Source organism: Callithrix jacchus, chromosome 8 (genome assembly GCF_049354715.1).
Source record: "Callithrix jacchus isolate 240 chromosome 8, calJac240_pri, whole genome shotgun sequence".
NCBI classification, from domain to species: Eukaryota; Metazoa; Chordata; class Mammalia; order Primates; family Cebidae; genus Callithrix; species Callithrix jacchus.
The window spans coordinates 63,448,071-63,460,155 of record NC_133509.1 but is presented as its reverse complement, the minus strand read 5'-3'; the positions used below and the strand labels follow the sequence as shown (position 1 = coordinate 63,460,155).

At 33.0% G+C, this 12,085-nt stretch overlaps 1 long non-coding RNA gene across 1 annotated transcript in view; it reads left to right on the top strand.

The window, feature by feature from the left end:
• LOC128928795 (uncharacterized) overlaps positions 1-10,217 on the top strand; it is a 47,770-nt gene extending 37,553 nt beyond the window's left edge. Inside the window, exons 5-6 of the long non-coding RNA XR_008474367.2 lie at positions 5,628-5,689; positions 7,280-10,217. This is a non-coding gene — a long non-coding RNA (uncharacterized LOC128928795). The remainder of the gene's footprint in view (positions 1-5,627; positions 5,690-7,279) is intronic.
• Positions 10,218-12,085: the final 1,868 nt, after the last annotated feature.

Genomic DNA, 12,085 nt, shown 5'->3' with positions numbered 1-12,085 from the left:
TGGAAGGATTTGTGATTTTTATAGTTTTCTAGAGTTATTTTGTAAAAGCAGTTTTAGTTCCTGAACATTTAAACATAACAAACTGGGGTATAGAACACTAAAAAAAATGATGATGTGAAAATAAAGATAACAACAACCCTGACATTAGTAACTTATGGAGATTCTCCTTTCAAGGGAAACAAACTTCATTTGCTGCATGCTTTCTAACACACATCCTTACATTGCTTTATGATACATTTTCTCTGTTCAAAATGAGGCATATGAACACATGGCCTTACCACAGCACTTCAAGACATGCTTATTCCAATATCCTTCACTCCCCAAACAAGCAATCTTATTTAAGGGAATCAAGTACCCACTTATAGTTGAATAATTTTCTCATCTTACATAATTTTATATATATCAAAATTTTGTTATATAAAGAGCATGTTTTGACTTATAAATTAAATTTCAAGTAAATTATGCCTTTGAATTGACATTACCAGTAATTTTTTTTTAATTTTCAGATAACCTGAAGGTCCATGCTCCTTTTTCTATATATGTTAAAATATGCACTATTTTAAATATTGCAATATTGTGCATATATTTGGACATATTGCAGACATATTTGGACATATTGTGGACATATTTGGAATATTTCAGTTTTTGTCTTAATTGACATGCTATATGGCTACTTATATTCCCAAGCCACTTCAATCTGCTTCTTTCAAATTATGTTTTGCAATGTGTTTATCTAATTATTACTTATTTATTAGTTTCAGCAGAAGTATTTAATTAATTAGCATCTGATGCAAAGACAAAAGTAAATATGAACACATAAATTATACTATTGAATAGATACAAATTTTATAGGTCCTAATGCTGGCAAATACAGTTAACCTTATTGATTTAGTTGAGTACATTAAAATAACATAATAAAAAATATTTTACCACAAGGCAATATAATATGACCAGTGTGTCAGCCATTTTAGCCTTCAAAATTTAAATGCATAGCTTAACACTGAACATATTGATTCTTTTAAATAGTCATCCTATAATAAATATGACATTATCACTTCAAGTCTGGGCAGTTGTGTTAGGTGATTAGAGAGTAGGGATGTAATCAGAGGAAGTACTATGAAAGATAATCTTTCTTTATTCCCTTCCTTTGAAACACACAGAGGGAGGAACTATGGAATAGCAATAATTGCTGAACTAGCTGTTATATAATCTGTGCTAAATGATGAAGTAATGATACTTAACAAGTGATCATTTATCCTTTTAAATATTGAAGATGTCATATACATTCAATTGCCATGGCTGATCTTAGAGTGAATTTAAGAATTTTTTTAAAGTATCCAGAAAATTTTTTAAAGAATTCTTCAGAAAATCATTTGACACATGTATTTTTATTATTCAATATATGGCATACAAAATACCAGGCATGAGTTAAAGAAAGCTGAGTTAGGATTCTAGCTCACAGTCTAAAACTAAAGTACCTATTTTAAGGTCGTTAACACAAATTGTTATCAATTCTCATTTAATTTAAAAATATATATACATTAAGGTCAAAACATGATTATATAATTTATATAAGATACTAGTAGCTTAACCTCTCATGAGGTCTTCACCCCAGTTTTAACACTGTTGTAAGTAAAGGAATATAAAATTATAAACCATTATTGGAAGATGATAAACTATGATCATATTTTAATAATTGATTTTAAAATCAAACATACTTAATTCAATTATTAAAAGGCATAACTTAAACAGAAGGAACACAAGACTTAAACAAAGCAGAAGACAGCTGTCCAGAAATTATCAATTGCTAAAGCACACAGATTGTGATTAAATTTTAATGTGGCTTTTAAGCAGTGATTTTGCTTATCAGAGAGAAAGAATCACAGAGAAAATATTGTTATTGATTTCATAATTTTAGACGTAACTGATCCTTTAAGTAAGTTTTTTTGCTTTCAGTACTACTTTTTAAAGTGATCATTTATATTGGGCAAATTATTAGAGGGTATATTCACTTAAAATTCTAAGCCAAATGTATATACATTGCTCTTTAGTGCACTGTAAGTCACATCTGTTGAAAATGAAACACAACATCCAATCCATTGGATAAAAACAAAACACAACTGTAGAATAGCTGGGCAGTCAAATCTTGTAAATTAAATGGCATTGAAATGATATTTTAATTAATTTTGTTTTCAGGGAACCCAGTCTTTGAGATTAAAATACATTGATTACCTTTTATGTAACCAAAGTAACAGTAAGACAAATGGATCCACTGAAGCATTATACTAGTTTTAGACTAGAAACTAGGAGTAGAAATAGGTTACAACTTTTTTTTTTTTAAATAAATAGAGTGTTACCTATGTTGGCTCTCTGGATAAAGATCCGTATAGTATCATTTGTCAATCAAATTAGTTATTTAAAATGAGAAATAATTATGCTTATTCTTTATTTTCCAGTGGACCATAATTATCTATGAGATTGTTAATGTCAGAAACTTCAGCTCCCTGGATATGTGTCCATGATGAGTATCTAAACATTAATTATAAATTTAAGAAATATGTGTACATGTAGTTATATAATTATATGCATTTATTTATTAATTCAGCAAATGTATACTGAATCTCAGCTGAATGGTAGACTTTAAGCCAGGTACCAGTGTATACATACATATCAGTAAATTCTCATAATAAATAAGCATATATGAACTTGCATGTAAGACATAATATTGACAACTTTTTCTTTAAAGCATAATGACAAGAAGTTAACGAATTTGTCAATGTGAAGTTAACTAAAAGCCTTATATAATGCAATACCTTCTTAAAAGGTTGTAAATTTTCCTATTTTTAGGAATGTAGGACATACCTTTTAAACCAAATGAGTTGTAGTATAGCAAAAATGTATGTTCTAAATTTTCACCACTACTCAGCTCCCGTATTTTGAAAAATTATTCAGAATTTATTACTCTATTTACACTAGTAGTTTTACAAAATATTCTGAATTGATTAAATTAGTATTGGTTTAATTGGCTACTGGCAACACAGAAGAACGAAGTAGCTAAAATTGTTTCTATGTGTCCAAAACATCTGGTCATGGGAGATAAAGATACAGAGATAGAGATGAGATAATTGATTGAATTTTTTCACTCTTCAACCAACTTTTCCGCAGCTAGGCCAGCTATTAGTAAATGAAAGAACACCTTTTGCATCCTCTTATTTTTGTACTTAATTAATAGAGGTCAAAGAAATCATACAATCTTGATGGTCACATGTAGATTTAAAAGAAATAATCTCTTAAGAAGCAGGATATGCATCAATTTATCACTGTATTTAGCATTTTCCTAGTATTTTGCAATCATTAAGTTTAAAAATTTTCTGACAACTAAGTGAATTCTTACTTCCAAACAAATTATTTTAATTACTGATAACTTATATAAAACAAGTTACAGAAAACATTTAGATAGTCCAACACAGACCATGGTCCAACAGTCATTTCTTGTTTATATTGTTTGTTATTTTTTTGGTTAAGAAGGTGAGGGAATCTGAAGTGAAACATCATTTTAGTAACATCTTCAATTCTGAAAAAAGAAAGGCAATCTGGTTCAAATTTTATCAAAACCAAATTCTTGATTAATAATCTGTCACTGACATAAATAATTGCTCTCAGGAATATTAGGTAATTTGAATTTTTAGTACATATAGTGATGTAGCATGTTTCTTCATTTGGTCTTGTACAGAAAAACAAATGGTTCTTGTTTGAACTTTGAAAATTCTAATCATAAATTGTTTATAACATAAATGCTTAATTTGTTCAGTTAAGGTCGACATCACTTAGACTAAGATTATTCTAAACATTTTAAAATTCAAAGATATAATTATACACATTTGTAAAATATAAACTCTATTTGCTAAAATCCTTGAATTAAATAAACTATCTTTAAAAATACCTATTTACTGAAATTATAGAAGACTCTTAATCACATACAGGGCCAATTATGCTTCTGTTACTGAGCAAGGTCTGCAGTGACCTCAGGTATGACAGTGTTTTCCTTCAATGACTCACTGTACTCTGATCACTGAATACATTCCTAGGGGGTGGCAGTCGTGAACCAATTCCTTCTGTACAGCCTGGACATACTCTACTACTACAATTAATTTTTTCATAACCACTTGTCTAATCAACTTTTGAAATAAGAACAAAATTTTAGTTTCTACAACTTTTCTATCACTCATCTCATCTTCTTACCTTACCAAATCTCTATCAAACATGATTTATAATAAAAGTTTGTTTCTGTATCACTTATTAAACTTAGGACCCAATTTCTCTTTTACCAAAATATAGAAATAACTCATTCTCTTCTGCTTTACCTATGTTAGGCAGTCATTTATACCATTATTTTAATTAAATGTTAGTCATTTTGTCATAGATGTAATTTTTTTAAAAAAATCACATACACACATTCTTGGTAGTAGTGATAAGACACACATGGAGGGAAGTAGAATTAAATATTTTTTGATGGTTAATTTTAATGAAGCACAAACACTGAGACAAACTATATTCTGTGAAGGAAAACTTTAGTGGGTTATAAGTCCTTGAATTTAATGTTTCATTTAAAAGATGACACTTCAGATTCCATTTCTTTGAGTATGCCATTGGTAGAAGCAAAAAGAAGTGTTGCTGTTTTCCTAAGTATACAACGTGTTCAACCAGGATGAATCACATCACATGGTCCTCTTGAGCTCAAATATGAAACTACAGAAGACAAAATGAAAGGAACTGCATGGGGTAACATCATTAAATTTTTCTTCCTCCCTGCCTCCTCCCCGCATTTACTGGTTTACTGGACACTGTTTCCCATGAGCTGGTTTCATTATATGTACTGTAAAATTGAAGTGCATATCATTTTGGTGAGGCTTTGTTACTAATAATGATGATAATCATCATGTGCAACACATTTGAACTCCTTCCATATATTACATGCTGTGCTGACACCAGTTTATTTTATACCTCAAAACTTAAATGTTGTTCTATTGTGACTTCATTCCCATTGTTGGGAAGTAACTCATGTGTCTGCATCATCATGTGGACATTTCCAATTTCAATACTAAATGGTTAATTCTGAAGGGCTGAAATTTAGAGAAGGAACAGAGTAGAGTTTTGAGTATGAACCTGGGAGTTAGGCATATTTATGCAGGAATCTCTAAGCCACTACTAGTTATATGACCTATAGCAACTCACATAGCCTTCCTATGCCTCAACTACCTCATTTAAGAAACAGACAGAAAAATATCTTTCAGGGCTGGGGTGTGGTTGTGCATGCTGTAATCCCACCACTTTGGGAGGCCAAGGCATGTGGATCATGAGGTCAGGAAATCAAGACCATCCTGGCCAACATGGTAAAGCCCCATCTGTACTAAAAATACAAAACTAGCTGGGCGTGGTGGTGTGCACCTGTAGTCCCAGCTACTCAGGAGGCTGAGGCATGAGAATTGCTTGAACCCCGGAGGTGGAGGTTGCAGTGAACCAAGATCGTGCCACTTCACTCCAGCCTGGGTAACACAGCGAGACTCAGACTAAAAAAAAAACAACTGTATATATATAATATATATATATATTTATTTATCTTGCAGGGCTTCTGAGAAAATATAATGAAATAATGTCTAAAAGCATTCAGCATTGTGTCTGTCATGGGGTAAGTATTGAATATACAAAACCTATTGTTAATATTAACAAATTATAATAGCACAAAATGGCAGAATTCCATGAAATTCTATTATGCTTTATTCTAATCCTTTTTATACTTATTAATCTTTTTGATCATGGGGATTACCTGCCAGGAGGAATGAAACTGATAGTTTGAAAGGAAGTCAGACCCTTCATAGTGGCCCAGAGCAAAATGTTAATACAATCAGATGTTAGGAAATAAGCATATAGATACGTTGGAGTTTCCAAGCTGCCACTTTAGAATGTAACACTTCTCCAATGAGAGTAGTGTAATTGTTCAGACAAGAGTATATTTCATTTTATTTTGTTTTTCTTCTGTTATGTTTTGTTTTTTCTTATTGGTATGTGGCATTATCCTTGCTTTCCATGTGAAGACCTCCATTTAGAAAGAGTTCCTTTCTGCAGTTCCTATTATGCATTTTAGATTTGCAGAAGTTGTCTTCTTTCTCTCTCCCAAGGTCTATATTTGCAGATTATCTACAAACTATTTTAAGAGTTATTAATATTATTTTGCATGTCTTTCAGGAAGTATTTGAGTAGGCATATGTGTATTTTTTGTTACTAGGACCTAAATCTTTTTCTCTTTTCCTTATTATAAAGATTTATTGAAAAACAGCAGATCTAAGCTTTAAATAGGATTTGAATACATCTGTGAAAACTAATACTTTATATTGTGCTAAATGATAGTACTCTTTAAAATCGGCTGTGTTGTGTTGTAAATAAGGTTAAAATGACAAAGAATCGAGAGTTAGGAATTGCAGAGTCTTGTTACACTAATCTCAGGTCAGATATGATTTTATGAGACAGCATAATAGTTTAATGGGCATTTGTCAATTTAAATTAAATTATAACTTTCGAGACAGTAACTTGCAAACTTAAAACAGTCACATGATATTATGAATTACATCTTTGCACATTAAGAGATCTTAAAGCAAGGAAACCAAAGATAGAAAATATTGGTTCACATTTCAAACCACAATAAGTGTGAATATAGCCTCAATTTAATAAAAACCTATAATGCAACTTTCCTTGGGTTAAATGTCTTACAATTGCTCTTGGAGTGGGCACTTGTTTTCCCATTATTGGCCATTTTAATTGACCTACACACTGGTTTTCTCATTTAAGATCACTTTATAGTATTGGGTGTTCTTCATCTCAGGGATATGTTCTATTCCTGCCTGGTCCAACAACACAACAATTTACATATTTCTGAACTTGATCTGAAAACTGATTTAAAAATCTATATGGAAAATCCAATATTCCTGAAAATATATACATACAAGTATGCTCAGAGGTGGCTAAAATAAAATAAATTTCATTTTAGGAGACAGGAAGGAAGCTGAGACAAGAAAGTAAGGTTTCTGAAATAAATGGGTACTTGCCCTGACCAAGATCGAAACCAACCTCTCCTGAGAGAATATTAGAAGAGGGCATAGAAGACAAGCATTGGAAAAGTAGAATGTTTGTGCTTTTCTTTCTAGTGGACTGCATTAAATATTCAGCAATAGAGGGGATCAGTTTACATTACTCTTCTTGTTTCTCATGTATCGACTGACAGGTGCTGTAAACATACATAGACAAACATGGTCCTGTGCTTGCAGTGCTCCCGTGACCAAGGGAAGACAGACTTTAATCTCCTAAACTGATCATACTGAGGCCTCAGCAGACACACTATGCTCAGATTGGAGAGAAAGCTTGCCTTTCAGCTTTGATTCTCAAGAAAATCCATTCAAAGAGATGGTTTAATTCCAGCAAAATGTTACTATGTTAGAACAATCTTGTTTTGATTCTGAAGACTCGACTGAAAGCCTTGCTAGTACTTTCGAAATAATAGTAGCAGAACAAACGTCGTCTTCTGAGCACCTCGCTTTACTGGTGGCAAACCACCAGTCCACATCTCCCATTTCGCTGAGGGTAGATTCACAGCAGTCAGGGAAAAAGAACTGGCCTTGGCTTTGAGATCTGAACCAGTATTTAAAACATTTATTCATTCATGTTTCAGAGATGTCATGGTAAATAAATTACGACTGTTTACACTGAAGACTAAGAGTCTCCTTTTTCTACACTATAGGCAGCGATTTGGCTGAGATTCTATCATTCTGTGATACTATCACACACTACCTTTTTTCTCACTTGAATTGTACTTTTGGCTGTCATTTGCGCTTTTGAATAAAGGTTTACATTAGTGGAAGATATCATAATAGCATATCTCCTTTGCCTGAGTTGATATACAAATCAAAAAGAAAGGATAAGGCCAAGACTCCCTTTGTCCTTGAAAAAGTATGCCATCTGCATTGAGCTTATGATATTCAGCTGGGAACAAAATTCTAGCATAAGGATGTCGTTAATAAAACCCTCAAGTTAAACTGTAAATTCAAAGTACTTTAAATGCCTTATAATAGTCAAAGCCAGTAAAATCGACCCTGTATATTTTTATTTCATCTCTGTTGGATCATACGATATTTAATAATTGGTTCTGGCACCTCGTTGCAAATTATTATAACTTTGAGATTCAACAGTCCTATTGAACATATGGGCAGCACAGGCTTAGAACATATATATGATTCAGCCTCTCGAGAGGACCTTCTGTCTTGTTTTCCTTAGCTTGGAAGGGTCAGGTAAATTTTGTTCTGTCATCATGTGCTAAGATTCCTCAATCTCTGTTTTGCAGGGTAAATGCTTAATGGAACTGATTTCCACCCCCTAACCGTGAACACTTCCTTTGCAAAGTCAAAAGAGAAATTCATGCATCTGGGATGCAGTTTTGCTGGGCTCTTACTAAAGCAGTTATAAAGCTATTCCAGCATCAGTGCACAAGCATTCATCAACCCAGAATAGGTTCTATTGCTTAGTGCCATATTGTATCCTGGTTTAGCTGCAAACTACAAGAGTTTCTGGAGTCAGGAGATCTTCCCATGCTATTGAAAGTGTATGATGATTCTTCACTAATCCTAGAGAAGATAGAAAGTTGTAGATAAAATACAGCTGACCCCAAGAAACCTTTTATATAGTTAGACAGTTTCCCTTCAACATTTATTATTCAGTTCAATTCACAATAACACCCTGAGACAATATTAGGAAAAGCATTTCCACACCACAGCCCATTAAGCTTTTATTTTCAATGTCCCTGCTGCTTTGCCTCAATATCTAGCCTGTGTGCCTTGATTTGTTCTTGTATTATTTCACATTAATTGCTATATTGTTTATTGCCACATTCAAGCATACCATAATATGGGCACAGTGGCAATAATTACATAGTAAGTTGTCCTTAAAAAGAGATGTCAAGATGGATAGTGGTGGGTGGGGTAGGCAGAAGGTTATGATTTATATATTATGTTGACATTGTGGAATAGAGCTGGTTCAATTTCTTTTGATTTCACTATAATGCCTAATACTAATCTCTCTTTGTCTGTCATATAATTAGTCATTACTAAGACTAGCACGCTAAAAAGTTCATGGGGGTAGGAAGCAATGGTCAAAGAAATTTTTCAAGCACAGATTTTTCTGTTGCTACTGCAATATTACAGTTTTTAAAATGGCATATTGGTGGACAAGAAATAACCATATGCAACGTGTATAATTCTAACTCATTATAAAAATAAATATCCTATTTTATTTAAGAACACTTTTGGACAAAAGTACTTTGTATACTGATGCTTGTGCTGATAATTATTTGTTCTAAATAAGCATGAAAGGTATTTTGATGCCCTGAAACGCGACTTTCCCCCTTCTTTGTTGTGGTTGCAAAAATCCACCTCTCAGTGAACCATCCTACCCTCATACACCAAACTGGTGTTGGAAATCTTCTTCACAATTAGGTTGTCACTTAGTCAAGACAAATACCAAGAATCACCCTAATCTTAGTGAACAGCAATTCAGTCATTCTGGACCCTGGCTGATGATATGAAGCTGAGATCCCGTTCATATTGCAGACTTGGAAATATCTTTTACTACTGCCGATTTGCTTCGCATCATGGACTGCTTGCTTGGCATCACGTAAGCCAGTAGGTGGAGTGCTTGTTAACAGTAATTGAATATACAGAACTTGAACTTAAAATAAGTGAAAGCCACTTTTCTTGTTATAAACTGCTAAAACCATATTTACACAAACTCTTTCTATGGATATAATTAGTTGAATAAAAATGTTACAAGGGCAAGGTTGAGGTGAATGCAGGCCTATAGTTACATGGGAGAACACAGAGGCAAATTGTGCTCCAGAAGATCAACACATCATATGGTATAAACCTTATGTAAAAGGACACTTTCTCAGACGTTCAACTGAATTTGATTTGGTAAATAGACCTTGGTCCCTCTTTTTAAAAATTTAGTATTTGTGCTGTTCAAAGGGTAAACTATCTTTGATGAGCTGCACATAAAAAAGGTTGCGTGATAAAAGATTAATTGCATACATGTGTTGATCGTAATAGTAAATTCACCACCTTTGGAATGAAAAGTTGCAAGAGGTACCTCCAAAATAAAGTGTAACTTTCCTATAAGAGTGTGTTGTTTTCCTCCAAAAGAAGATTTTCAAATGTATTTAAAAGCTGCAGCTTGAGGCTTGCTAACTACATCTCTCTAAATCTATCTATATCACACCTAAAGATGTTAAAGCAACATTTAGAACTCCAAGGAGAAAACAAGCAACAGAATTTAGAAAGCAGGAACCACATGGAAATAAGAAAATCTTCAGTCGTTTTTTAAGAATGTGAGTTATATGATGTGAAGTAGATGAAAATGCAAGAGTTTTAAAAAGAATCTCTTGTTCCATATCAGGATACGTACAGATCTGATTCCATGGCATGAAAGTACTGAAGATATGTGTGGTTTAGAAATACCATTTCATCTATAAGGGCTTCTGAGCAAATAACTGCACAGTATAAAATGACAAACACTACTAAAATAGTGACAATTTCCCCTTTAACTTTTTAATTACATAAATGGTGAACTCATAAAAGTAATTTTTATCAAGACAGTGTTGATTTTTCTTTGCTAATTGTGCCATCGTGTTCTCAGCTGTTTCTAAATTATGGGTGGATTTGCGTTTCAAATATCTGACTTTTTTCACTTTGGGTTGGAAGTGTAGGAATAGAGGAGAAGAGTGGGCACTGTTAAACGGTATTAATCAGCCAAAGCTTTATATGATAAATAACACTTTGAAACACTCCATAGCTTTACTCAAACCATCTCTGCCTTTTCAAGCAACATCAATAACAAGTCTGATCCTCCCTCAGGCCAAAAAAAGTAAGAAAGAATAGTTATTGCTTATTTAAACTAATTAAATGTTACATTTCCTATTTCTTATCTGAATAAAAAATATGTTCATTTCCATGAAGGATCTTAAAACAAATCAAGGAATTTGACCAGTAGATAAAAGTGGTAAACTATGCTCAGAACAGAATTTAGTTCCTTAGCCAAGAAAGAGCAGTTTGAGAAATTTATTAATTGTTAACATTTTGAATTGGAGAAATAGTATAAATATTGACATATTCTCATTCATAGGGATAGCCTATGAAAGAATTGCAAATGAGTTCCATTAGGAATGTTTGCCTTTTTTCATATCTTTCTCTGTGCTCATTTATTTCTTCAGGTTCTGCAGGTGTCGTTATTGATATATACACTTAGTATAATTTTGTTCCTCTCGTTTGAAAAAAAGTTACTTTTTTTTGCTAGTTGTCATTCATTTTACATTTTCATGCTTGCTACAGTATGTTACGTTCCCTTATATATTGAACAATGTCATTCTCAGCCAATGTTCATCCCTTGACAGTGAGTAGGCAATAGACTTTATTGAGAAATAGAAAAGTGTTAGCCACTGATCTCACCAAGGTTATATTCTCTCTTAATAGAAGCTGTTGATAGATCCTGAGCAGTTCTACACTTAGAGTGTTGGCTTATAGCATGAAATTCACTGCACACAAGCACAGGAAAATATTTTGGTGAAAAGTAATTATCAGAAATAGTGACACTAGTAAATTAGTTAAGTACATTTCAGCGTGAAGCTTGAGTTACCCCTGCCCATTCTTGTTCCAGACTCATCTGAAATCAGCAGTTCAGCTTAATGATGTCACAACATTTGCCAGGCTATGGGCACTGAAGGGAAGGCATGGGACTGCTCCCATTGCATGAGATTCCCCTCCTCTATATGCACAGACAGCCCATCTGTCTCACTCATACACAGAAACTGTTACCTTTGCAACATCATTCTATTATTATCATGGCTGTTCTTTTAAATTGGTCCTTAACTTTAGATGGTGTTTTGGAAATAAGGTTTTCAGATTCTCTCAGATCTTGTTGGCCAATTTAAAATGTTAATAGTAAGATGCCCTGGAAGCAGCTCATCTCACTTAAAGAGCTCAAATGCTCT